Source organism: Eptesicus fuscus, chromosome 11 (genome assembly GCF_027574615.1).
Source record: "Eptesicus fuscus isolate TK198812 chromosome 11, DD_ASM_mEF_20220401, whole genome shotgun sequence".
Classification (NCBI taxonomy): Eukaryota; Metazoa; Chordata; class Mammalia; order Chiroptera; family Vespertilionidae; genus Eptesicus; species Eptesicus fuscus.
The window spans coordinates 47,988,237-48,014,554 of record NC_072483.1 but is presented as its reverse complement, the minus strand read 5'-3'; the positions used below and the strand labels follow the sequence as shown (position 1 = coordinate 48,014,554).

Sequence of the window (26,318 nt, the reverse complement as noted above, 5' to 3'; positions counted from 1 at the left end):
TAGTTTTCATTCAGGTATTTCAAACACAAATAGAAAAGGGAATACATTTATTCTTTTATTTTATTATTTTGTTTTTAAAAATACATATATTTCAGAGAGGAAGTGAGAGCCCGCGTGTGTGTGAGAGAAACATCAATGATGAGAGAGAATCATTGATCGGCTGCCCCTGACTGGGGATCAAGCCCACAACCCAGGCATGTGCCCTGACTGGGAATTGAACCATTGACCTCCTGGTTCATAGGTCAGCACTTAACCACTGAGCCATGCCAGCCAGGCTATTCTGTTATTTTAGAAGATAGACCAGCAGATGGACGTTCAGAAGGCATATATTGAATTCAGTATAATTTTTTGACAAGAATGTCAGACTGTATAGCAGCTAGACTTATACAATAGTGGGAAGAACTGCCTCTTGAAGTATTTAGCTGTAAGAATTTACAGCAGTCTATGGGGACATTTTAGGGGGAGGCAGAGATAAATTCTGTAGATTCTTATTTTGGGTGCTATTGGATTAAGTTACTTAATGTCCCATCCAATTAAAAAATGTAAGCATTCTGTGATTCTTTGAAAATCCCTAAATATAGTTAAACTGTACTTATATATCCATGAATGTTTTTGAATATTCTCCTAAGTCAGTAGTATGAAGCTATTGTTGACTTTATTACTATTTTGCATTTTTATTGTGCTTTCCTCTGAGATTTTTCCTGTATTTTCTGGAATCAACACCATCAGTCTTCCTGAAATCTCTCTGAGTTCCCTGTGAAATATAATAAGCTTTGAAGACATTTTAGGGAATCAGATACTGCTTATAATACAGTTTAGTAGCATTTGGGCACAGAACTTTAGCATACTGTTGGGTGCTAATTTTCAATTTTGATAGAAACTATCAACAGTCTATATAGTCTTTTATTTGTAACTAGAGGCCCGGTGCACGAAATTCGTGCACTGGGGGGGGGGTGTCCCTCAGCCCAGCCTGCACCCTCTCCAATCTGGGACCCCCTCGGGGGATGTCCGAGTGCCGGTTTAGCCTGATCTATGCCTAACTGCTCCCCTGCCGGCCCGATTGCCCCCAACTGCCCTCCCCTGCAAGCCCGGTCGTCCCCAACTGCCCTCCCCTGCAGGCCTGGTCCCCCCCAACTGCCCTCCTCTGCAGGTCTGGTCCCCCCCAACTGCCCTCCCCTGTTGGCCTGGTCGCCCTTAACTGCCCTCCCCTGCAGGCCCGGTCACCCCCAACTGCCCTCCCCTGCTGGCCTGGTCGCCCCTAACTGCCCTCCCCTACAAGCCTGGTTGCCCCCAACTGCCCTCCCCTGCTGGCCTGGTCGCCCCTAACTGCCCTCCCCTACAAGCCTGGTTGCCCCCAACTGCCCTCCCCTGCCGGCCCAGTCGCCCCTAACTGCCCTCCCCTGCTGGTCTGATTGCCCACAACTACCCTCCCCTGCCGGCCATCTTTGACCACATGGGGGTGGCCATCTTGTGCAAGGGCGTGAGGGTCAATTTGCATGTTACCGCTTTATTATATAGGATTGTTTATGTGATTGCAGAAGTGATGTTCTAAGGGTTTTAAAGCTAGAGAGTCTGAAAAGAGGACACATGAAGGAAAAGTATTTAAATTGATCTCTCGAGTTTAAAAAATGTGTATTAAAGACATAAATAAAATAAAGAATTTTAATTCTCATCTTATTTAGAGAACTAGAGGCCTAGTGCACAAAATTTGTGCACTTGTGGGGGAGGAAGGGTCCCTCAGCCCGGCCTGCACCCTCTCGCAGTCTGGGATCCCTTGCTCCTTACTGCCCACCTGCTTGCTCCTTACTACTTGGCTTGTTGCTCCTTAACGCTGCCGCAGAGGCAGGAGAGGCTCCCGCCATCACTGCTGCGCTTGCCAGCTGTGAGGCTTCTGGCACTGACCACCAGGGGGCAGCTTGTGCATTGAGTGTCTGCCCCTGGTGGTCAGTGTGCATCATAGCAACTGGTTGTTCCGGTCATTTTGCCTTAACGGTCACTTAGGCTTTTGTTATATAGATAATACATGTAATCTTTATCATTACCTATAACAATTCCCTCTTTGTTTAAATCCTCACCGAGCATATGTTTATTGATGAGAGAGAGAGCATTCTGCCTTAACGGTCGCTTAGGCTTTTATTATATAGATAATACATGTAATCTTTATCATTACCTATAACAATTCACTCTTTGTTTAAATCCTCACCGAGCATATGTTTATTGACGAGAGAGAGAGAGAGAGAGAGAGAGAGAGAGAGAGAGAGAGAGAGAAGAGAGAGAGAGAGAGAGAGAGAGAGAGAGAGAGAGAGAGAGAGAAGAGTGAGAGAGAGATCAGTTGACCTGGAATGAAACCACAACCTTTTTGGTGTATGGGACGCTCTCACTAACTGAGCCACCAGGCCAGGGCAACAATTCACATGTTAATTTTATATGGGACATAACCTCTTCTGTGAGTTGGAATGTAAGGTTAGATTTTAGATGGTAGGAAGTTAAGCATAAATTCCCATAGCTTTCTTGAGGTCGACTTAAGTGTGGTAAATGACACACAGATGGAGACTTGTATCCATTTCGGTTTAAAGTTTATTTTCTATAGAAGGAATAGAAATAGGTCATTTAATTTTATAAAATCCTTCATCGTTAATAATTTTTTAAAAATCTTAAAATAATTTAGAGGAATAGTGTTTTAAAGTAGAAGAAGTAGTGTGGTACAGATGAGAAAGTGCATCATTGATTGTAGTTGGAATTCAAGTGTAGTCTCTGCTTTGCCATTAACTGTCTGTGTAACCTTGGGCAAGTTGCTTATCTCTGCTTCAGTTTCATAAAGTGAGAATTATAGAAATGAAGGGAGCCTTGGAAGCAAGTGAGTCCAAACCTCTCATTTTACAGATGAGGAAACTTAATTTGTTCAGGCTTTTACTGTAAGAGAGTTGGGACCAAAATTCAGTTGTTTGACTCTCTGAACTTAGTACTTTTTCCATTATACTTTGCGGCTTCTTTTCATCTGTGAAATGAGGGGATTGGATTCAAGGCTCTCAAAGGTCTCTATCAGCTGAAAAAATGTTATTCTTTCAATGTTAATTCCAAAATAATTAACGAGAAAAGTTTGTATACAGGTGAAAGAAATGTTTTTGAAGAAGCAGTGTTACCTTTTCAGGGTTATGATTTGGTTTTTTAAGATAACCATCTTCATTATTACCAAAAGATTTTTAAGTTTAGGAGCATGGTAAGTAATGTGATGGGTGATTGTGTTTTTTTAATGATCTACCTACACTATTTTGACTACATTAAAAACTATATAAATCACATAAACAACAGCATAGTGCTCTGAAGTGAATTGTGGTGATTGCTCCTCAGAAATTGAGTATTTACCCCCCTGAGTTAGGTGCCTCTGTTCCTTCGTGTCCTATAGGATTATTTCATAGCACCTTCAAGATGCTCCTTTTGATTATAGTTTTAGTTATGTTGCCTACTAGACAGAAAGGTCTTGAATTCAGAGATTTTGTTTTGTTTATTTCTACATTCTCAGTGCATAGTAGATAGGATGTCCTCTATAGAGTTGGCATTCAACAAAAAGTTTTGTTGAAGACTGTTAAGTTTTCTTTAAAATGGAATGATATTACTAGTATATATATATGTGTGTATATATGTGTATATATATATATGTATGTATGTATATATGTGTATACATATATACACATCTTAAAATGTACTTATTTCAGACTCAGGAAGATGCTTATTTTACTAAGCATCATATCCATTATATTTTAAAGAGATATGGATAACAGTAACAATAATAGCTGAAATTTATTGTTTGCACATATTAATTTATTTAATTCTCATAACACTGTGAGATATATACAGTTATTCTTATTTTACAGATGAGGAAACTGAAGCACAGAAATGTGAAGAAGCTTGCCCAGAGTGACACAGTGTAGTAAATAAATATTAGTGCTCAGATTTGAACCAAGTCTGCATTTTAACTAATAGGATATATTGCCTAACATACAGAAATTTGTTTTTGGCTAATATCTTAGTTGTTTTTCCTTAGCAAATTTAATTTACTAACCAGTCTTTTAGGCTCATTCAGTTTACCTCTAAACTTTTGTTAAATTTGTTGTTGTTTTTTTAAAATATATTTTTATTGATTTCAGAGCAGAAGGGAGAGAGAGATAGAAACATCAATGATGAGAATCACTGATTGGCTGCCTCCTGCATGCCCCCCACTGGGGATCGAGCCCGCAACCCCGGGCATACGCCCTTGATCAGAATTGAACTTGGGACCCTTTGGTCCACAGGCCAACAACGCTCTATCCACTGAGCCAAACCAGCCAGGGCTAAATTTGTTTTACATGAGTTTTACACATGTGTGAAGATAAGATTAAAAAATCACACACACATTAAAATCCCAAACCAAACAACCCAATTTAGAAACTTGTACCAGCTGTGCAAATCTTACTTATATTTCATATATTCAGATATGTTTAGTATTTTCATGGAAAATGTTAGAGGTACACGAATGAAAGATCTTATTTTCTTGTTTAATCTGAATTTGAATGTCATTTTATGTTAATATAGGGTGTCCCCCAAAAATGTATGCACACTTTGAATGATTATAAAGTCAGTGTTTATTACAATACAGTTCATTTTCAGAATTTAAAAAATCTATAGAAATGAATATATATATATATATTTTTTTTGGTCATTGCCTGTTTTCACACTGATGACTGTTCTGGTCCAGGCACTGTTGATAACACGAAGCAGTGGAATCCCAAGTGTCAAGAATCATTTTGTTCGGTGTTTGTGTGCCCTCACTTTGTCAACTGGTGCCAGTTTTGTTCCATAAACTTTATATTTTATGTATCTCCATTACAAGTCTTGTAAATAAATTTTCTTTGTTCAAAGCTTAGTCTAGCTTCACCCATTATTTCAAATCAGTTAAACCTGAAAAGGAGTGAAAATTATGTGAATTGACAGCTGTTAAAGTGTGTCTCTGCAAAAATGTATACACACTTTGAATTATTATAAAAGCAGTGTTTGTATTTCAACTGCATTTTCAAACTTCCAGTAGCATTTTAGGATAAATTTCCTTTGTACAAAACTTAGTCTGGCTGAAAAGAAAGAAACATCAATGGAGCTATCTGCTGTTAAAGTGTGTATACATGTTTTTGGGACACCCTGTATTTTGGCCTTGTAAGCCCACCTCAGCCGTAGTAAACATTAGAATTTGAACAAGAATTTTCCAGTGTCCATACAGGAGTAGTCTACTTATTGTGGAGGCTTTATAATCTGGTGAACAAAGCTCTGAACAAAACTGAGATGCTTTAGTTGCTATATTTGATTCTCTGTATTCAGTATGGGCAGGGAAAGGAAAGGAGGCTTGAAGCTCAATCTATAAACTCATCTATAAGTAGTATTTTTTAAAAAACATTTAGTTTTAGTTACTTCATTGCACACAAAACAAATCCCTTAGTAACATGTATTATTTAGTAAATATAATGAGAATCAGATTTTGAAGGGGTTGATAGGAATTCAAAGCATAGTGTAGAAAGGTATATAGAGGAGCTGATCTGGGTGGTAGGTAGGATGTGAAACATCTCAGTGTGGTTTCAATATTAGGTCTGAAATGTGAATTTCAAGATGCTATACCAGTGGTCGGCAAACTCATTAGTCAACAGAGCCAAATATCAACAGTACAACAATTGAAATTTCTTTTGAAAGCCAAATTTTTTAAACTTAAACTTCTAACGCCACTTCTTCAAAAGAAACTCGCCCAGGTCGTGGTATTTTGTTGAAGAGCCACACTCAAGGGGCCAAAGAGCCGCATGTGGCCCGCGAGCCACAGTTTGCCGACCACGGTGCTATACCTATATTTAAGTAAAAATGATTATCCTATATAATAAAAGGCTAATATGCAAATTGTCTGAACAGCCGAATGACCGGTCACTATGACATGCACTGACCGCCAGGGGTCATACGCTCAACACAGGAGCTGCCACTGGGGAAGGTCATAGGGATTTGTGTGAAGCCAATTAGTCCATCTTGTCTCATGATACCTGGGGCATGGTTTTTTGTTTTGTTTTTTGTGTTGTGTGGTGTTTTGTTTTGTTTTTGTAAACTGCATGCTTGCTTCTTTAAAAAATACAGCTTTTCCTTTTTCTGTTCATAGGTTTTTAAAAACATCACTGTAATTATATGGTTTAGTCAAGTTTGTTACTTTTAAAATTTACTTCATTTATTTAAAAAATACATGTACTTATTAATGTTAGGTCCAGTTCAAGGCACTTTGTAAATAGTAGCTCATTTACTTCTAGCAATCATGAAATACATACTAATGGAGATTAAGTAACATACTTAAGGACACATAGAGAGTATGTAGCAGAGCCAGGATTCAGACTAGGCACCTGAGTACATCCTAAATAACAGTTACTGTTTATTCTGTCAATGTTATTCCATTGAATGGATGTACTGTAATTTACTTAGTTAACCATTTTTCTTTAGGTAGTGTGTTAGTCATGATTCTTTTGCTTACCTGTGATAAAAACTTAATACAAGCTTCGGTAAATTAAGAAAGTAATTTAGTGGTTTACATAACGGAGAGATGTTTGTATGGAAGAGGATGAAATGGCTTTAGGAACAGCTTAGCTCCAAGATCTCAAATAATTTCACTGAGCCCGTTTGTCTCCATTTTTGGGTTCTTCTGGTCCCTTGCTTCTGGAGTTCTAGACACATACCTTTTAGCTTAGCAATTACACTTGAAAGTTTAACCTCTCTTTTCTAATGTCCACATGTCTATTCTAGGTTGATGCTAATGTATTCTAATTGTCAATTCCTTAACCAGTCATTGGGACCTGGGTGATGAAGTGTGTATGGCAAGGTAGCCATTATGGCTGTCAGTAGAGTGAGTTCAGGAACCCTCAGAAAGCCACCATTGACAGATTTAGGTGAGTGGTAGTTTTCTTCAGAAAAGGGATCCTGTTGAACAAAAACAACTACTTCTATAGGTAGTTAGGTTATTTATTAAAAATTTTTTTAAATTTTTTTGTCTATTGTAGGCAGTGATATAATGAATATCTTTTGTTGTTGTTAATCCTTACCCCATGATATTTTTTTCCATTGATCTTTAGAGAGTGGAAGGGAAGGGCAGGGAGGTGGGGGCAGAGAGGGAAACATCGATGTCCATTGCCTCCAGCATTCACCCTGGAAGGCTGGTATCTAACCTGCAACCCAGGTATATGCCCTTGACTAGGAATTGAACCCTAGTTATACCTCAAGGGGACTGAAATAGAAACTGGAAATTCAGAAACGACGGTAGCACTATTCCTTTGTGGATCATAGAGCAACCTTTTCCAGTGCTGTGAAGTCAAGTTCTCTAAAAAGGAAAAGTGAGAAGGGAGGAAATTATATTTCTATCACAGAGGTATGAACAAAGTATTCTCTAGAGAAGGGAATTAGGCAGTTGTCCTCCAATTTAATTATTAAAAGGTATCTTCTTTCAGTTGGTATTGAAAGATGAAACAGAGTGCTGGAGAACCAGGACACAGGCTTTATTGGAGGAGAAGACCCCGGCCGGGCTACCTTCCAAGGAGAAAGAGCACACGTGCCGGGATGAACACGCCTTTTGAGGGGAGGAAAGGAAGGGGCGGGGCTTAGGGCACTCAGCACACGCTGATTGGTGGTTTCATGTAAGGCACATGATTAGGCACCGAGGGACTTAGGAATGGGGGCTTAGGGTATTTGGCAGGTGCTGATTGGTGGTTCAATGTACAGTCCATATAAGGTGTTCAGGAATGTCCGGCTGCAGGTGGTGTTTACGTCATACTCCGTCCATCATTTGGGGGAAGGGAGGATCTATCAGGTATGTCTTGATTGCAAGTGAGTTTGAAATAATATCTGTATCAAAAGTTCATTGCTAAATTTTCTTGAAGTCTGTATCTTAGGGATTAGAATATATAGTTTTGATGTCAGTTCTTGTTATAGTTGGTGGAACCATTTTCTCCATTATGCTTTTCCTTTTTTGTGTACTCTATATTTTTCATAGTTTTATACTTTGATTAAATTTTATACCAGTTTTTCCTTGTGATATTTTTAAGTACATGTTTTTAAGTCATTGCCATCTAAAGCTTAAGTGTTGTTTAGTGTTTCAATTTATTTTATTTAAAAATTTTATATGATGCTGTACCTTTCATTAATGAAGCATAACATACAGAAAAACCACTTAGTTGTGCCACTAAGTGAAGAAATACAACATTGCCATCACTTCAGAAGCCCTCTTCCTGCCCCCATGAGTCACTCATTATTACCTTCTCCCTTCTCCCCAAAGCAGCCACTACTCTGACTTAATTGTGCTATTGTACTAGCCTTGCATTCCTGGAATAAATCCCACTGGGGGATTTATGATCCAAAGATCATGGTGTATGATCTTTTTAATATATTGCTGGATCCATTTTGCTAATATTTTGTTGAGGATTTTAGCATTTATGTTCTTCAGGGGTATTGGCCTGTAATTCTCTTTCTTTGTAGTGTCTTTATCTGGTTTTGGTATTAGGATAATGCTGGCCTCATAAAAACTGGGAAGTGTTCCTTCCTCTTGGATTTTTTTTGGAATAGTTTGAGGAGTATAGGTGTTAGTTTTTCTTTGAATGCTTGGTGAAACTCCCTGGTGAAGCCATCCAGACCCAGGCTTTTGTTTGCTGGGAGTTTTTTTGTTTTTTTAAAATATATTTTATTGATTCTTCACAGAGAGGAAGGGAGAGAGATAGAGAGTTAGAAACATTGAGAGAGAAACATCAAGCAGCTGCCTCCTGCACAGCTCCTATTGGGGATGTGCCTGCAACCAAGGTACATGCCCTTGACCAAAATCGAACCTGGGACCTTTCAGTCCGCAATCCGGCGCTCTATCCACTGAGCCAAACCGGCTAGGGCTGCTGGGAGTATTTTTTATTATTGCTTCTATATTATCAGTTCTTATTAGTCTATTCAGGTTTTCTGATTCTTCCTGATTCAGTTTTGGGAGATTGTATTTTTTTTGTATTGATTTTTTAGTCTCTGTGTCATTTATTTCTGCTCCAATCTTTATTCCCTTCCTTCTACTCACTCTGGGCTTTTCTTGTTGTTCTCTTTCTAGTTTTTTTTTTTTAAGTTGTAGGTTAAATAGTTTACTATTAATTTTTCTTTTTTTTTGAGGTAGGTCTGTAGTGCTATGAATTTTCCTCTCAGGACACTTTTGCTGTGTCCCAGAGATTTTGGGTGTGTTCATTTTCATTTGTTCCCAGGAAGTTTTTGATTTCTTTCTTGATCTTGTTGGTAACCCATTCATTGTTTAGTAACATGCTACTTAGCCTCCATGTCTTTGAATGTTTTGGGGGGGTTTTACTGTAGTTGATTTCTAATTTCATTCCATTGTGATCTGAGAAGGTGCTTGTTATGATTTTAATCTTCTTAAGCTTGTAGAAACATGTTTTGTGTCCTAACATGTGGCCTGTCTTTGTGAATGATGCATGTGCACTCGAGAAGAATATATATTCTGCACCTCTGGGGTGAAATGTTCTATAAATGTCAATTAAACCCATTTGATTCAGTGTATCCTTTAGAGTCACGGTTTACTTGTTAACTTTTTGTCTGGAGGATCTATCCAGTGAAGTCAGCAGGGTTTTAAGTCTCCTCCTACGACTGTATTGTTGTCGATTTCTCCCCTTAAAGTCCTCTAGAAGTTTTTTTTAATATATTTAGGTGCTCCTATATTGGGTGCATATATGTTTATCAGGGTCATATCCTCTTGCTGGATCGATCCCCTTAGTATTATGTAGTGACCTTTGTTGTCCATTGTGATGGCCTTCATTTTGAAGTCTATTTTGTCAGTTATGAATGAGTATTGCTACTCCAGCTTTTTTTTTTTTCCCCATATGCTTGGAATATTTTTTCCATCCCTTCATTCTCATCTTGTGTGAGTCTTTTATTCTGAGGTGGGTCTTTTGTAGTCAGCATATAGTTGGGTCATGTTTTTGTATCCATTCAGCTTCCCTATGTCTTTTGATGGGAACATTTAAGCCATTTACATTTAAGGTTATTATTGACTAGAGGCCCGGTGCACGAAATTCGTGCACGGAGGGGAGTTGTCCCTCAGCCCAGCCTGTACCCTCTCCAATCTGGGACCCCGCAAGGGATGTCCGACTGCCCGTTTAGGCCCGATCCCTGGGATCGGGCCTAAACGGGCAGTCGGAAATCCCTCTCACAATCCAGGACTGCTGGCTCCCAACTGCTTGCCTGCCTGCCTTCCTGATTGCCCCTAACCGCTTCTGCCTGCCAGCCTGATCACCCCCTAACCACTCTGCTGCCAGCCTGTTTGCCCCCAACTTCCCTCCTCTGCCGGCCTGGTTACCCCTAACTGCCCTCTCCTGCAGGGTTGATCACCTCCAACTGCCCTCTCCTGCTGGCCATCTTGTGGTGGCCATCTTGTGTCCACATGGGGGCAGGATCTTTGACCACATCGGGGCAGCTATATTGTGTGTTGCAGTGATGATCAATCTGCATAGTACTCTTTTATTAGATAGGATAGAGGCCTGGTACAGGGGTGGGGGCCAGCTGGTTTGCCCTGAAGGGTGTCCCTGATCAGGGTGGGGTTCCCTTGGGGCGTGGGGCAGCCTGAGTGAGTGGCCTGTGGTGGTTTGCAGGCGGGCCACGCCCCCTGGCAACGCAAGCGGAGGTCCTGGTATCTGGAATTTATTTTCCTTCTACATTTGAAACTTTGTAGCCTGGAGCAGAGCCAAGCCTCGGGCTCCCTCCGAGGCCCGCAGCCATTTGTGTTGGGGTTATAATTGAAACTTTGTTGCCTTAAGCGGGTGTGCCCGGCCAGGGTGTGCGGAAAGCTTTGCTTCCCCTGTTGCCGGCGGCAACCATGGCCTGCTCTCTCAAGCTCCATTCTGCTGCCATTTGTTTGAATTTGTTTACCTTCTATAATTGAAACTTTGTAGCTTGAGTGGAGGCTTAGGCCTGCAACCGCTGGCAGAAAGCTTGGCTTCCTCTGTTACCTAGGAAACCTTGCTCTCTGTGGCTGTAGCCATCTTGGTTTGGGTTAATTTGCATACTCGCTCTGATTGGATGGTGGGCGTGGCTTGTGGCAGTGTCGGAGGTATGGTCAATTTGCATATTTGTCTATTATTAGATAGGATAGGTACTTATTTATTGCCATTTTAATTCTATATGTTTAGTTTTCTCTCTTCTTCTCATTACAGCAGTACCTGTAGCATTTCTTATAATGCTGGCTTGGTGGTGATGTAATCCTTTAGCCTTTTTTGTTTGTTTGGGAAGCTCTTTATTTCACCGTCTATTTTGAATGATAGCCTTGCTGGATATAGTAATCTTGGTTTCAGATCCTTGCTTTCCATTATCTTGAGTACTTCATGCCATTCCCTTCTGGGCTGTAGAGTTTTCTGATGAGAAATCAGGTGTCAGTCAGCTTTATGGGAGAGCCTTTGTAGGTAACAGTTTGCTTTTCTCTTGTTGCCTTTAAGATTCTCTCTTTGTCTTTAATTTTTGGCATTTTAATTATGATGTGTCTGAATGTGGGCCTGTTCAGGTTCTTCTTGCTTGGGATTCTCTGTGCCTCCTGAACTTTTGTGACTTTTTCCTTTACCAAGTTAGGAAAGTTTTCTGCCATTATTTCTTCAAACATGTTCTCTATCCCTTCCTCTCTTTCTGCTTCTTCTGGCACACCTGCTATTCTAATATTGTTATATTTCACGTTGTCCCACAGCTCCCTTAAGCTGTCCTCCTGATTTTTAATTGTGTTTTTCTTTTTGGTTCTCTGATTTTTTTTTTCAACCGTATCTTCTAATTCACTGATTTGACCCTCAGCTTCTCCTAATATGCTGTGTATCCCTTCCAATGTGTCCTTTACTTGTGCTATGTCATTCTTTATTTCTGTTTTCATGGTTACTATATCTTTTCTCATGCTGTTGAGCATCTTTACCATCATTATTCTGAACTCTATATTAGATAAATTTCTTATCTATTTCATTTATCTCTTCTGGACTATTCTCTTGTTCTTCATTTGGGGGTTTCCTTATCTCCTCATTTTGGCTGCCTGTTTGGGTTTGTGACTGTATTAGGTAGATCCTCTACACCTCTCAATCTCTAGTTCAGGACCATATAAAATGCTGTTTCTGACTAATTAGATTAGGCAAAGATTCAAAGCCTTCAGAGACCACCTCAGTCTACAGACTGATAGGATTTTGTCTTGAATTGCCCTCAGGGGTAAGGTGTTTTCCAATAGGGTGGCTCAACTCTCTTACCCCTTGGCAAGGTTGCTTGTATAGCAAATGTCTGCATGAGAAAGATGAACTCTGCAGCCTCAGGGAATGACTCAGCACTGGAAACTGGGGTGTCTGCCTTCTGAGCTCTAACCCCAGAACCCCTGGTCCTGGCTTCTTCTCATACAGCTCCAGTGCACTCTGCTCTTTCTCTGTTGGAACACAAGGTGAGTGGCTCCACAGGAAATTTTGTGCATTGGCCCTTTAAGAGAGTGCCTACATTTCCAACTGTGTCTCTAGCAGACAGCAGTCCCGCTGCCTTTTTTTTTTTTCTTCAAAAAAAGTATTTTTATTGATTTCAGAGAGGAAGGGAAAGGGGAGAGAGAGATAGAAATATCAACGATGAGAGAGAATCATTGATTGGCTGTCTCCTGCACACCCCCTATTGGGGATTGAGCCCTCAACCTGGCATTTGCCCTTGACCAGAATTGAACTTGGGACTCTTCAGTCTGCAGGCCAGTACTCTATCCACTGAGCCAAACCAGCTAGGGCAACCCTGCTGCTTTTGACAGCCAGATGTTATGTGAGTACCCTTCTCAGTTCTGGTGCTCTCTGCTGGGGGTCCCAGATTGGGGATTAGATTCCAGAGTTCTCATTGGCAAACCTCCACAGCTAAGATATCTCTCTGGAACTTCAGTTGCTGTCTGTGGGAGCCTGGCCAGCCCTTTTTGCACCTCGCCCTTCCTACCAGTCTCTATGCGGTCTCCACTTTTCATCCTCAGTTATTAGGGTTCTCTTCAGTGAGTCTTCTGTTGATTATTCAGGAAGTTTTTTTTGTATTTTAGATATAATTCCAGCTTAGTCTTGGTTTTAGAAATAAGGTGAGCCCCCCAAGTCAGGGGTTCTGGTAGAATACAAAACATACTCGGGAGCCAGGCAGCAAGGCACACATCTTTACTTCTGCGTAGAAGGGTGCACACACCTGGTCGGGAAACGCGTGCACACCAAGCAGGCAGGCTGCTCGGCTTTATACTCCCTGACGCACGTGACCTGTCCTTTGCTCTTTCGCCACTGGCTAATTCAAAGGTTGGGGTTGGCCTTTGCTGTTTCAAGATGGTGGCCCCCAGGGGAGCTGCAAGCCATGCAGCCAACATGGCGGCTGCCAAGTCACGCAGTCCAAAATGGCGGCTGCCAAGTTACGCAGTCCAAAATGGCGGCTGCCAAGTCACGCAGTCCAAAATGGCAGCTGTCTAAACTGTTCTTTGACAGAAAAGATGATTTGTTTGTTCTCACATTGGGACCGTGTCAAGTGCAACATCCACTTACTCCTCTAGTGTAACATTTTAAATTCTTTAATAAGTGTAAAACTATTTTTGAGTTACTTTCTTAGTGATTGTCCAGGGCAGTGTTTTTCAACTGGTATGCCGCAAGAATTTGTTAGGACATACAATACTTGACTATTTAGTCAGGGACACTGACGTCTTTTTCCTTTAGATTGTCAAAAAAAAAAAAAATGGCAACAGCCAACACAACAATAGCTGCTCATTGTGAATGAATCAAAATTATGCCATGTATTTTTTCAAAATAGGCAAAAAATATATATTTTGGTATGGTGCAGAATTTTAGTAAATAGTTTGTGTCCCATGAGATGAAAAAGGTTGAATATTCACTGCTCTAGGGTTTACATTATACATTTTAACTTATCAGACTCTACATAGGAACTTTACTCCTATATAGCTCTACTTGAACTGAAACCGGACAGCCAATGAGTCCGGACTGCTTGACACCATTTGAGCCAATTAAGCAGAGACAGGGTTGAATCATTTATGAGTGTTTATTCCAGTAATGCTGGCTGTATGGAAGAGCAGCAGGTCATCCACAAAAATTTGCTCTGCACGCCCCCATAAGCCAGCTGCTTATATTGGGTAAGACAAAAATTACCCGGGGAAATAGGCAAAAGGAATAAGCATGGGTATTATAGGCATGGGGAAATATAGGCAATGCAGGCTGAGGTGGGACTCCATTTTTTGGGCAACAAGGTTGTTAATCTTTCTATCATAATAGGCAGTTCTTGAATGAGAATGGACTGCATTGGAAGGTTGACGCCCAGGTCCAAGGTTGACTCCCAGGGTCCTGGGGCATGCAACTACCAGCCAACTTAGAATGTCCTTTCTTTAATCAGAACAAGGCAATCATGGTTAACAGAGCATGATTAATATTTCTCATAACTATTGCTAGTCTCCAATATTCTATTTTTGCCCCTAACACGTTCACCTCTTTTTTGTTCTACATATTGCCATAAGTTACAAACCCCAAATACGTTGCTATAATTAATTAATGTTAAGTCTTTTAAAGAAATTGAGATAAGAAAGGAAAACATACATATTCATACATAGTTTTTGTACTAACTTTATTTATCATTGCTGGTTCTCATTTCCTCCTGCAGATTTGATTTACCATCTGATATCATTTCCTTACTCCAATTAAGTTTGGCAAGTTTGTCTCCACCTGCCTCCTTTGTGCTATTATTGTCAAATATATTACATTTCAATTCAATTATATGCAGTTGTTTTTAAATCCGTTAAGAGAAGAAAGGAGAAGAAATATACAATTATGCTGTCTTTACTGGCACTCATGTTTTATCATGTAGATTGGAATTACTCCCTGGTATAGCCAGAAGGACTAATTCTCAGTCTTCTGCCAGTTCCAGTCTATTGTTCAGCCCCTTTAGTGCATTTTTCTTTTCAGTTATTGTACATTTCAACTTCAGAATTTGCGTTAGACTATTTTGTATTATAACTTGTCTCTTCATTGCTATCCTCTATTTGAAGAGAGATTGTTATAGTACCTTCATTTAATTATTTAAACTTGGTTTTCTTTCGTTTTTTGGGCGTATTTATAATAGCTGCTTTGAACTCGGCTGAATTCAACATCTGGGCCCTCTCGAAGCCCTGTGCTTAGTTTCCCTGACCTGGGAGATGATTTTGGTCTTGGCCCCTTCTCTTGTCTCCCTCATCTCCCCATTAAACTTTTGGTCACTTCTATTGCTGTCACACCCAGCTGTCATCCTTCACTAATTGCTAGCTAATTATTCTATTGTTTTCATCCACGTCCTGGGGCATAAATTGCTCCACATTCTGGTTGCTTTGAGTTAGGTCTGCAGAAGCTAGGTGTTTCCAGTCTTTTAGACTTGTACTTTCCCCAAGAGGGGTATTGCCTTTCTTTTTGCTTAATTCTCTAATGTTAAACTTCTAGCTGGTCTGTGCCTTGGCTTGTTGCTACTGCTTGTCATGGAACTACCCCCAAGATCTCCCTAGTTTTGGACAATGCCCTTAGGAATGAACTTCCTGTTCCAAATAAAGTCAGTTCCCTTAGGTGGAGAGCAGACTTCCTGTTCTAACTGCTTGCTTGTTTCCCTGCCCCCCCCCCCCCCCCCCCTTCAGTAGAATTAGGGGCAGAGGCAGAGATCACTTCTCTTGAAATGATAACCCACTCTTAGGAGTAGGGCACTGGATGAGGATGGTAACACCTATTCTCAGCTTGCCCCACTTGTAAAAAACCTATGCCTTATGAGTGAACAGTTGGCACCCAATATTTTTAGTGTACTGTACCTGAAGTAGAATTGCCTTATAGGTGGGGACTGGTTGGAGGGAGGGACTCCTTGTCTTCTCATTCATGCCTTCCCAGCATAGAGTTTCTACAAAACAGAGCAGGGGCTGAGACTTGCGGCAAGAGATGCCAGCAGCCTTCCCCTCTCCGTGTGAAATTGTGGTCCTATACAAGGTAGGGAAGCTTCTGCAGTACCCATCTGGCATAGGACTTCTGTCACCATGAGCTGTGGGGTGTGAATGGGAGTGGCTTGTGGCTCAGATGTTACAGATGCTTGCTGTTCTCTTTTGTATGTTTTCTTAAATAAATGTTTTTCCATTTACTGTGTGCCCTTAAGACAATTTCCAGAGACATTAACCAGCTGGTTATTTTTTTTTTTTTTAAAGTTTATTCACAGTTAAATGGTTGTTTCATTGGAGTGATGGTCCACTGAGCTGTTCAGTGCCCCTATTCCTGAAGTACCACTTTCCTATATTGTTTTTCAGAATTTTTCTTACTATGATTATGCTTTCTGTATGTAGATCTGTAATCCTCTTGAAGTGATTTTGAGGTAGGAGTAAGTTTCAAAAATTATTCTTTCTCACTGTTTTTCAGTGCTACCTTTTTTAAAAAAAGTATTTATACTGAGATAGGCATTTCTAGGTTCTATATTCTATACTATTTTTTGGTCTATTCTTGTGCCAGTACCATACTGTCTTAATTACCTAGCTTTATAATTAGCTTGATAATCCTGTAAAACAAACTTTCCTGCCTTCTGGTAGGTGGCTTTCTAAAGATGTTCTTACAAGATTTCTGTCACCTGATTATTCAGTTGAATACTAATCTGGGTAGTGCTGTGAAGGGATTTTACAGGTGTATTCAATGTTACTAGTTAACAGACCTTAAAATAGTGAGATTATTGTGGATTGTTGGGATGGGCCCCAGTGAAATCACACTAGCCCTTGAAAACAGAAGCCGGGTCAGCAATAGGAAGGAGAGGTTTGGGACCCACGTCCCCTTGGCTAGTTTGGGAGGGTCATAAGGGAACCCTAATTGAGGCTGGCGATAGTGTCACCCGCGTAGGATTTAGAGGTAAGCCCAGGTCGAGCTGCTACTGCCTACTGCTCTCTTGAGTAGCAAAGTCAGTATGACTGAAGCCAGGGCAATGGCTACTCCTCTCCATGAAACCGTCCTGGGTTTTCAGCACCAAATGCTAGCGTCGCTGAAGGAGGAATGCATGAGGCCAAAAGTGGTAGGGGATTATAAATTTATTAAGTCACCTGGAAAACCAGATGGTCTGAGTCCCAAAATGGGACCTGCACCCAGGGACCGGGAGTCAGAGATTTTAAAGGACTCTAGGCAGGCTTTTTCTGGGTGGAGAATTCTCTGGGCAGGTCTGGATCCTGGGAAGGTCCAGAGGGGAAGAATAATGGTCTTAGCAAGTGGACTGTGGTCTAAGCGAAAGGGAATGTCGGTTGTGAAGTGGTCTAAAGATCAGTTCCCAGGGGAGGGCATATCAATTCAATTATTTGATCAGACCTAACGCTAAGACCAGTCTCCAATTGACAGACAGTAAGGAAATGGGGACCTTTGCCCTACAACTGTTTGGAACTGAACCTTGCCAACATCCTAAATCTGTGGTTCTCAACCTTTCTAATGCCACGACCCTTTAATACAGTTCCTCATGTTGTGGTGACCCCCAACCATAAAATTACTTTCGTTGCTACTTCATAACTGTAATTTTGCTACTGTTAATGAATCGTAATGTAAATATCTGTTTTCCGATGGTCTTAGGCTCTACAGCAGCGGTTCTCAACCTGTGGGTCGCGACCCACAGGTTGAGAAACGCTAGCAGGGTCACCTAAGACCATTGGAAAATGAACCTGGAAAAAATTCTCTCCTAGAGTGTCTAGACAGGAACACAGCCTAGTTGGTACCTTTATTTCATCCTTGTGAGGCTAAGCAGAGAACCAGCTGAGCCATGCTGTGCTCTGATCCCTGACCCATAGAATCTGGAGAACAATGGGTGATTTAAGCTGCCAGATTTTTGGTAACTTGTTAGGAAAGCAATAAAAAAATAATTGATTTTCTTCAAGTTCTACAAACAAAAAACCAACAAACCAATCTTTTGGGGGCTTGATTGAGATTGCATTGAATCTATTGATCATATATTTACAATAATGAGTGCATACAGTGTAGTCACTGTCATTTTAATAATATTTTATAGCTTTATAATAATCTTGCACAATTATCGCTACACTTCTAGATATTTTATTTTTTATGTTATAAATTATATCTTTTAAACTTTATTTATTGCTGATATGTAGAAATTAACCTAATTTTTGCATATAGACTTGCTAACTAGAAGCCTTGCTTATAATTCTGATAACTTGTCTCAGATTCATTTTCTATATACATATGGCCTATAAATTGTATTTTTATTTCATGTTTTTTAGTCTGTATACTTTTGTTTTTCTAGCCCTATTGCAGTGACTATGACCTCCAGTACAGTTTTGAATAGATTGGTTATACATAGTGTGAATCTTTGTGTTGTTCCTATTTTAGAAGTTGGGGGAGAATTTTTTGGTATTTCACAATTTTAGTACACAGGCATTTTGGATGTAGCTTTTCTCAGATCATGGGACTTCTTTTCTATTACTAGTTACTGTTTTTGTTTAAATCATGAATGGATATTGATTTGTGAAATATTTTTCTTCATCTACTTAATCATTTAACTTTCCTCCAGATAGTGCTGAATTATTTTATTGCTCTCTTAGTATTAAACCAACCTTACGTTCCTGAACTAAACCCAGTTTGTGAGCTATTCTTTTTATACAAATTACTAGCTGATCTTTCACTTAGTATTTTTGCACCTATATTCATGAATGAGATAGGTCTGTAACTTTTCCTTTTGTCAGGTTTTGTATCAAGGTAACACTGGCTTCATAAAAATGAGTTGGGAACTGCTTTTTTTTTTTTTTACACCATTATCTCAAAAGAATTTATGTAAGAAAGGGTGTTTGAATATTTGGTAGAATTCACTGAGGGAAGCTTTCTAGGCCTGGAAGTTTCTCTGCAGGTAAGTTTTAAGTAATGGCTTTAATTTCTATATCATAGTGTTCTTTAGTTTCCTTTTTCTTATCAGTTTTGGTAAATTTTGTTTTCTGGGGCCGAAACCGGTTTGGCTCAGGGGATAGAGCGTCGGTCTGCGGACTGAAAGGTCCCAGGTTCGATTCCGGTCAAGGGCATGTACCTTGGTTGTGGGCACATCCCCGGTAGGGGGGTGTGCAGGAGGCAGCTGGTCGATGTTTCTCTCTCATCGATGTTTCTAGCTCTCTATCCCTCTCCCTTCCTCTCTGTAAAAAAATCAATAAAATATATTTTTTAAAAAATTTTGTTTTCTGGGAAATCCTCCATTTTATCTAAAATTTCAAATATATCTGCATAAAATTGTAACTAATATTCCCTTATTATCTTTCTAAGTCTATGATCTGTAGTGATGTCCTCTTTTGCATTCCTGTAGTCACTGTTTGTGTCTTGTCTCTTTTTCTTGATCCGTCTTACCAGTTTATTAGTGTTTTCGTGGACTCTTTATTTTGTTTATTCTTTCTATTTGATTAATTTTTGTTCACTTTTTTATTGTTTCTCTTTTTGACTTTTTTTGGGTTTAATTTGCTGCTCTTTGTCTAGATTTTTGTGACAGATACTTAGGTCTGGATTTTCAGTCCCTGCCCCACATGTATTTGAAGGTATAAAGTTCCCTTAGCATGGGTTTGGTTTCCATTCTCAAATTTTTTTCTTTTGCTTTTAAAAAAACACAACACAGATAGCATAACATTTACCATTTTTAAAGTGTACAGTTCAACCCCCCAGGTTTTGATATGTGCATGTCCATGTATATTATATGTGTATATGTGCATATTTCACTCAGTTCAAAACAGTCTGTAATTTCCATGTTTCCTACTTGATCTATGGATTATTCAGAAATATATTGTCTAATTTTTAAACAATGTTTTTCTAAATGGCTTTTGGTTACTGATTTCTAACTTAGCTCTACTGTAATAAAAACTAAATCTACAAGATTTCATTTCTTTAATATGTGAGGCTTGCTTCATGACCCAACATATGGTCTTGGTAAATATTCCTTGTATAGGACAAAAGAAAATTGTAGGCTACAGTTGTTAGATATGGTATAATATGCATATCAATTATATCAAGTTGGTTTTTTAAAAATTATCAGTACTTTTTTGTTTCTTTTATTCAGAGAAAGGTTTGTTAAAATATCCTGAAATAATTCTAGACTTGCCTGTTTCTATCTAGTTTCTATCATTTTGTGTTTTATATATTTCAAATACATTAAAGGTGCTTTAAAATTAAGAATTTTTGTTTTTACTTGGTAAATCAAACTTATCACCATGAAATGCCCCTCTCTATCTCTAGTAATGCATTTTGCCTTATAGTGTACATGCATGTTAAAACAGACAACAGTAGCTTTCATTTGTGTTTGCATGGTATATCTTTCTCCATCCTTTTACTTTTAAAATACACATATATTTTATTGATTTCAGAGAGGAAAGATGAGGGAGAGAAAGAAATATCTATGATGAGAGAATCATTGATTGGCTGCCTCCTGGTTCAGGCATATGCCCTGACCCAGAATCGAACCCTGACCTCCTGGTTTATAGGTCGGTGCTCAACCACTGAGCCAGGTATGCTGGGTTTACTTTTTGTTGTTGTTGTTAATCTTTGCCTGAGGATATTTTTCCCCCATTGATTCTTAGAGAGAGTGGAAGGGAGTGTGTGTGTTGTTTTTTTGGGGGGACGGGGGGTAGAAATAGACATCGATGTGAGAGAAACACATCAATTGGTTGCCTCCCACATGCCTGACCAGGGCCCAGTCAAGGGCACATACCTGCACCCAAGGTGTGTGCCCTTGACTGGAATCCAACCTGCGACCCTTCAGTCCACGGGCTGACGCTTCAGCCACTGAGTCAAACCAGCTAGGGACTTTTACTTTTTTTAAAATAGAAGTTATTGGGATGACATTGGTTAATAAGATTATATAGGTTTCACTCTGGCTGGTGTGGCTGTTAGTTGAGAGTTGTCCTCTGCACCAAAGGGGTCGCTGGTTTGATTCCTGGTCAGAGCACATGCCCAGGTTGCAGGTTCAATTCCTTGTAAGGATGGGTGTTTCTCTCTCTCATCGATGTTTCCCTCCCTCTCTCTTCCCCCATCTCCCATTTCCTCTCTCAAAATAAAATAGAATAGAATAGAATAGAATAGAATAGAATAGAATAGAATAGAATAGAATAGAATAGAATAATAAAATAAAATAAATCAATAAAAACATATCCTCTGGTGAAGATTAAAAAACATAACTGTTATTAGTTCATGAGTAGTATAAAAACAAGCAGTGCTTACTGATCCCCCTGGTATAGAGTCATCTTCCCCGAGGAAGTTGAGCCCTTCTTGTCAATCAGTTATTGAAGTGGTTTTGGTAATTTTAAATTAAAGAGCAGATGTTTTCTTCTTTTAATAGAGAAAAGTCGTTAGTTCTATATGTTGCTGAAAAAACGTTTACATATGTATATAGTTTTAATTGTGGTAAAAGACATAAAATTTACCATCTTAACCATTTCTAAGTGTTGAATAGTGTTAAATATGCTGACATTATTGTACAGCTGATCTCGTGAACTGTTTCACCTTAAAACAAACTCATTTTAAACAACAGCTTCTCATTCCCCTGTCTCCAGCCTCTTGACAACCACCATTTTATTTTGTCTCCATTAATTTGACTACTCTAGATACATCATATGAGTACAGTCATACATGTTTGTCTTTCTTGACTGGCTTGTTTCACTTAGCATAATGTCCTCAAGGTTCATCCATCCTGTAGTGTGCGTCAGAATTTCCTTCATTTTTAAGGCTGAATAACGTTCCATTTTATTATTATAATATACCATATTTTGTGTATCCATTCATCCATTGATGTTCACATTACTTGCTTCTAGGTCTTAACTATGGTGAATAATGCTGCTATAATCATGGGTATGCAGATAACTCTGAGATCCTGTGTTCAATTCTTTTGAATATATACCCAGAAGTGGGATTACTGGATCATGTGGTAATTTTATTTTTAATTTTTTGAGGAACTGCCATCCTGTTTTCCATAGCAGTTGTACCCTTTTATAGTCCTACCAACTGTGCACAAGCATTCCAATTTCTCCACATCCTTGCCAACACACACACACACACAACACACACACACACACACACACTTTTTTTTTTACAGTAGTCACCCTAATGGATATGAAGCAGGATCTCATTGTGGCTTTTATTTGCAGTTCCTTAATTAGTGATGTTGAGCATCTTTTTATATGCATATAGATCATTTATATTTTGTCTCTAGAGAAATGTTTATTCAAGTCCTTTGCCCATTTTAAAATCAGGTTATTTGTTACTCAACTGTGTTATTTTTAATAATGCTATTTCCTCTCTTGCAGTGTGTCTACAAGTACAAATAAGTAGATTAACATAGTTTGTCCTTATTTATAAAGGTAGTATGTTGTAAGAATGAGGAGCACAGTAAGGAGTTCTGATTTGCTGAAAGCCAATCTAATAGAGAAGTTAAACATTCCATAATTGTTTTTTAAAGTACATGAACAGCAACCTGGAAAGATTAAGTATATATAATGTAACAAAGAAGTAGAATTGATTTTTATGTGTCAAATAGAATTATTCAATCACCTTTCCCCTATTTGATGTATTCAAGTGGTATGTTAAGCAGATAACTTTAGGGAGTTGTTTATGGTGTGTATATTTAGTGAGTGAGTAGTTCATGAAATTGGTTCTGATGTATCCAGCCTTTTACATTACGTATTTTTCTCCTTATTCATAGTGTGAGTTCTAGCACTGACTGACTTGTCTTTTAGACCCAATGATTTATAATAGTGCCGATCATATAAATGATCCATAGTATAGATGAATTTTGCAAGATCTGGATGGAAAATGAAAACAGTTTTTTCTCATGTTTTATACTTTTATATTCTGTATAGTGAGCTGGGCTTTCTTTGTGCCTATTTTTTCTTCTTACCACCCCTCTGCTCTTTGCTAACGATAATTGAATGAACCATTGTCCATCAAAGAGGCTTTTCATTGAGTCTTATTTAGTCTTTGTTGCTAATTGAATAGGATAACTGAGGCCTGTAGGAAGAAACATGCTATTGTCCCTAAACACACCACATTCAAGTATCTTCAAAAAGGAATTTATGTCATCTCCCCATACCAGATCCTTTTTTAGTGACTGTTACTGTCAACTATCCCTGTGTAAGTCAGAAACACTTCCCTTTCCAAATTTAGTGTGTCACCAAGTCCTACTGTTTTTTGTTTGTTTGTTTTGGTCCCCTAGGTACCTTTCTGATCTGCTAGTGCTCTATCTCCTCTTATCTAGATTACTCTAGGGGCTTCCTCACTGGTGTCCATGAAACCATTTATTCATTCAGCAAATACTTATTGAGAGTCTTCTATGTGTTGAGTGAACAAATAACCACACCCCCTCAATCCTCAATTCCTGTTATTTTGGAGCTTCTATTCTAGTGAGAGGAAGTATACTGGCTCATCGATACAGCTGTAGATTCAGAATGACTACATCTGCCATTGAGTTTCAGGACTAGCAAACGTTCTCCTGAGTTGGCAGTGGAAGGAGATATGTGACATTAACTTATGGGGTCCTCCATAACTTGGAATAGCAAGGTAAACACTAGTGACCTAGGGCTACATAACAATGTGCCTCACTAGAGTGACCAGGTGTTCTGTCAGCCTGTCTTAGCATAGTCTAGCAGGCAACCAGTGTGCCTCTCTCACATTGATGTTTCTCTCTCTCTTTCTCCCTCTACCTTCCACTCTCTCTAAAAATCAATGGAAAGATATCTTCTGGTGAGGATTAACAACAAAAACAACAACAACAAAAAACACCCAACCTAGTAATTACCACCTTCTCAATAAAAAGTCAACTGGTATCATGTCCCTAACAAAAGTACTAAGTACTTAAGAATCTTAGAGTTTCATGCCTTTCCTCATTGTTAATACATGCTTGTTGAAATAAACAATACAGAAATACAAAAGTGAAAAATCCCCAATACTCTATCTCCCAAATTCCACTCCTCTGAGGTATACCACTTAGACCTTAAAAAGAACAGTGATGACTTACTGCTCCACAGAATTCCTTCATAGTCTATTCTCTGCCTCAATAGTTCAGTGTGAAAGAAGGGTACAGAACAATCTTTATTTGTTATGGTCCTTATAGTCCATCTGCAGCAGGGAAGTAAATCTCTGACCAGAAAGAAAGCTGCATGTACTGTATGTAAGAAGTCCAAGATAAACATTATGTACCTATTAAAATACTACCTAAAACAATGTATTATAATAAACAAGGATTAAATATTCAAATATTTATAGTGACATCAACATAAGTATTATTTCATCAACATCATCTCTATCATATCTTCAACGAGACTCCTAAAACCGATTTCTGTGGACCTTTATTGGAGCTATATCACTTTAGGGTTAAGAGCATGAACTCTGATACCAGATTGAGTTCAAATCACAGATCTGCCTCTTAATGACTTCCTTATCCATAAAATCCTCGTAATAACAGAGCCTAAAAGGATTCTTATATGAATTAAATGAGAATAATACTTGTAAGCCCATGGCAGGTTCCTGAATTGTATAGCCTCTATGATTTTTACTTACTAGTATTGAGTCCCAGAAAAATAAGCAACTGCCCAGAATCGCATGCCAAGTAATAGGAAGAGAGAAAGCAAGAAAAGATTAGCAGACAGCAGAGCATTCCAATGTACTCATTCATTTTCAATTTCTCTAGCCTAAGTCTTTGAATAAGGAAGAAATAGTTTTTAAATTAATAAATCCACAAGACTTCCAACAAAACAGACTACTCTGCTTAGGAACCCCATCAGCTATAAATACCCACATGTTTAACACAAATTATCCTGATTGATAAAAATAAAAACAACCTTTTAACTACCACTCCCAACTCGAAATTGCTGCAAAATTCCAGATGTGAAAAATTTAGGTTCCTGATACATAAATTAGCACATAAACCCATTATGATCATAATGTTCCTTTGTAAAGACACATTTCCAATGACCAAGTTGCCCCAAAAAACAAAATTTTTAAATTTTAGCAATACTTTTCTATTATCTGCAACCTTATAGAAACATCAAACTTTACCTTCAGATAAATATATAACACAAGCTAAGTAAACCAAAGGATAAAGAATGATTTTTACCAGATTGGACCATATAAAGTTACAGATTTCAACTATTTTTAATCTGCTAAATAAATTCATATGGTTTAACCTAATACTCAATGAAGCAGTCCCCTAGTATCTTTACAAATGATTATGACTGCTATTTTTTTTATAGTATTCAGTCATTTAAAGAAATTGTGGGTTACATCAGTCTCATAGTTTTTACTTGTGTATTAATCTCAAAGTTGCCAAAACAGAGGTACAGATGCAAATTATTTGTTTTTCTTCTTTAAAAATCTTCATTGTTGAAAGTATTACATGGGTCCTCCTTTTCCCCCCATAAACTTCTTCCAGCCCTCTCCCGCCCCCAACCCCCACCCCAGGCTGCAAAATCTTATTAAATTTATAACTTTTAAGGTTGACCCTCAAACTTACACCACAGTATTCCAGCGAATCTATACCATGATTTTAAAAGTCTGGCTTATTCCAAGTTTTCTTTCGATTATAGTTCTTTCGTGACTTATTTCTTTCCTAATGCCAATTTATTTACCTTTTGTTAAAAAGTAAAAAAGACATGTATTTTTTTAATAAACGTGACAAGAAAGAAGCAGTTTTACTTCTTTCCCTTTTTACCCTTCATCATAAATCCAAAGTTGCCAACAGTAAAGAAAAATGCAAAAACTTAGAGCCTAAAATGTCCCACGCATACATAGTTCTATTACCAAAAGATAACCAATGTCAAAAATTCAAGTTTATTTTCTTCCACTGTTTTCTGTACACTTTTTATTCAACAATTATGGTTACACTTTATGTTAAAATGAATATTTAAAGGCAAGAATCAGAAGTAATTCTAGAGTGTTAAAACAGTGTAGACTTCTTGAAATCTTTTTGTATGCTTTCAAGTGCATTAAAAAATTTACGAAAAGGAATTATTTAAATAGAATATTTTTGTTGAAATAATTTCTAACTTTATCCTAGTATTTCTGTGTGCGTTTTTTTAATCAGAGTTTTCTCTCGTCAGACGTAATGTAAAAAGTATTAATAGAAGAAAGACCCTAACTGTTTTGTATAAGTCAGTTTAGCAGATGTAATATGAAAAGTACATTGAAAAACTGGAATGAATTAAAATATTTTCAGACTTTAGGAAGTTTTAAATTAAAAAATATGAGTTGATGGCTTACCAGCAGTTGCATCTACTGTTAGAAAGATCTTAGTGA

General features: G+C 38.6%; 1 protein-coding gene across 2 annotated transcripts in view; it reads left to right on the top strand.

The window, feature by feature from the left end:
- The window catches only part of TLK1 (tousled like kinase 1), a 138,996-nt gene that overhangs the window by 5,617 nt on the left and 107,061 nt on the right, over positions 1-26,318 (top strand). The window contains exon 1 of one of the 2 annotated variants that reach the window (XM_054723525.1): positions 21,943-21,957. The exons of the other annotated variant lie outside the window; for it this stretch is intronic. The gene's annotated coding sequence lies outside the window, so the exon portion shown is untranslated. Of the gene's footprint in view, positions 1-21,942; positions 21,958-26,318 lie in introns of those variants that run through there. 2 annotated transcript variants of the gene reach the window in all.